Consider the following 3,000-nt stretch of genomic DNA (forward strand, 5'->3'; position numbering starts at 1 on the left):
CAACACTCATGGCAAACACCTTCCTCATACTATAATGAACCAAACCCTCCCCAATGTGCATGCCAAACCCAAAGATATGAGAGATACCCCATACATAATCCCCAACCACCAAACCTTCAAGCACCATACCATATAGCTCCGTAGAAACAAAATGTCTATACATCTTACTGCCAACCATATGAACCATCACCCCCTTATACACCACCTTAATACCCTCACCCATATAACACACCTTCCAACTATACAACCTTTCTCTCAAACTTTGAACCTTCTTTTCCACCTCAATGTGAAGTTTTTGAACCTTTTCCCAAGAAGAATAAGACCTTCATGCATTATTTCAAGAGCAAGAAAGGTTCCGAAGGAAGCAAGGGGAGTTTATGGCTACCATAGCCGAAGCGGTGAATCGCTTGACCCTACTACGCTCAAGAAATCAAGACATTCCCCTTGAGGAATGTGGAGTAGCAATGAAGGAGTGTAGTGAGGAGGAGAACATGGAGCTAAAATAGAGGAAGTGGAGCTAAGGATTGAGGTACAAGAGCAGGAAGGTAGAACTAGTGAGCCGAAACATATAAATGGAGAATTGAGGGAGTTTGATCAAGAAGTGGATTACATCATCAATAATTTTGTGTCTACCTTGGTCAACCCCCTCAATGATCTAGAAGAACCTTTCTCTCTTGAGTATGAGAGAGGTAGGGAAGAGCTTGAAAAGAGTGGTGAGGAAGAGGTGATCACCTTAGAAGTGGAAGCTTCCATGCAAGGGCATGATAGGATAACTCCACCCCAAGGACAAATGGAGTGGGTAAAAATATCCTCAATGAGCTTTATTGGCCCGTATCAGTTTGCTCTTTTGGAAACGGATTATCAATTAAAGGTGCTTCTTGGAGTGTTAAATGGTGAAAGAATGGGTGTTGGTTGTCAAAGAAATTCAAGGCATAAATGGTACAAGGTCCAATTTGGAGGAGTCCAACATTCAAGTGAGTGCTTCAAAGGTGCTTGGGAAGGTTGTTCATCTATAGGCACAAGTGAAAGTCAACAAGAGGATGATAGGAAAACCAAAGTGTGGGATCCGGGCATACAACTCTATAACAATCAATTTTGGATTCCAATTTCTTGCTTGAGGTTGCTTGAGAGCTTAATGTACTTCGTTTGGGATCCCGGTGGATTTTTGAAGAGCAAGCACGGTTGGAAACTCAAGGATGGATGGAAGCACAAGCCTCCTTGATGTGAGCTCCATCCAAAAGTCCAACTTGAGGATTTAAAACCAAAGTGCTAGGTGGGAGACACCCCACCATGGTAATACCCTTTCAACCCTTCTTTCTTTTAGCTTTTGTTTATTGAATTTTGCCTCTTTAATTAGCTTAATTTGATTGCATTCTAGGTTTAAATTAGTTGCATTTTATGTTTGATAATGTGTTTTTGATGAATGATATGTTTTGGGATTGAAAACCTTTGATTGATATCATGGTTGGTGCCTTAGAGGCATTAAAAATGTTGCAGAAACAGAGTTCTGTGTGTGCGCACAACCTCGTGCGTACGCACACTTGCCTTGTTTTTCGCCATCCATGCGCGCGCACAGAAGTGTGCGCACGCACACCCATTGTCGAACGCTCTGTTTGCAGCGCTCGCACCCTCTATGCACGCGAACCCCACCACATTTTCATTCTGTGCGCGCGCACGCTTGCTTGTGCGCACGCGCACATGGTCAATTTACCCTAAAAAAAGTGATTTGTGCGTGCGCACAGACCCGTGCGCACGCACACACCTTGACACCCCCTCTGCCAGCAATGTTCGCACGCCCTATGTGTATGAATGCCCTCCATCTTTGATCGTGTGCGTACGCACACATATTTGTGCGTACGCACGAGTCGCGTTCTGTGCAGAAATTTGAAAGATGCCCTGTTTCGCCTCTCTCTTTCTTCTTTCTTATTTCTTCTTTCTTTTATTTCTCCTCCATTCTTTCTTTTTCTACTCTCTTTCTTCTCTTCTCCGATGAAGCTTCGCCGCTGTGAGCCTCGCAGTGGCTAACACAAGTGCCACTGTTACCTATCTTTTTCTTTTCCATCTTTCAACTTTGCAATTTTCTTGTTTTAATCTTCTTTGTTATGTTTAGTTGCTTGCTTAATTTCTATTTTCTTTATTTAACTTTGGTAATCTAGCTTAAGTTTTGCTTAATTAGTTGTTGTTGAGTTTCAAGTGTTCACTTTTTGATTTGTGGGTTGTTGATGCTTGAATTTTGGCTTGAAATTGTTGAATTTGTGCACTGCACTCCATGTGTTTGACATAATGCTTGAATGAACTTTTTGTTTAATGCATGTGTTGTCGTGCCCATATGTGTTAGACTATATCCTTGTTCGGCATTCTAATTAAGAATTGTGCACTTTTGAATGATTATGATGTTATTTTGGGAATGGAACTTCAATAATGTATTTGTACATGTCTTGAGTTACTATAACCAAATTGATTTAGAAATTGACATTTTGTCTCTTATTTGGTGCAATTTTTAACAAGTACATATTGAATTTAGTGAATTGAATGGAATTGCTTGTTCATCATGGTTTTTAAGTCAATATAATAACATCACAAGGCACTTGTTTCTTTTTAATGCTTTGCATTTGTTTGAGTTGACTTGACTTGATTTCTATCAAGACCTGTCACTTTTTGTAACAAACACCTTAACGATGTGATTATTTGATTTTTCCTAAGGATGAATAAGTAATTTTTTGTCATCATTGCATTGGTTATTATTTATTGTGCTATTAAATCAAAATTTTGCTCTTTCACTTACACAACTTCAATATCCAATAATTCCTACATTCAATTCACTCTTATTATACTTGCCTAAGCTTGCTTATGTTTAATTGATATTCATTTATTGCTTGCATCTTAGGCCATTTAGTTGAGGAACTCATACTTACTTTTTCATGGTGTGGGTGGCACGTTAGCCGGCCGTTGTGTGTATTCCATACCACTATGCAAACTTCCTCAATTAGATGCTTATTA

This window comes from Arachis duranensis, chromosome 6 (assembly GCF_000817695.3).
Source record: "Arachis duranensis cultivar V14167 chromosome 6, aradu.V14167.gnm2.J7QH, whole genome shotgun sequence".
NCBI lineage: Eukaryota > Viridiplantae > Streptophyta > Magnoliopsida > Fabales > Fabaceae > Arachis > Arachis duranensis.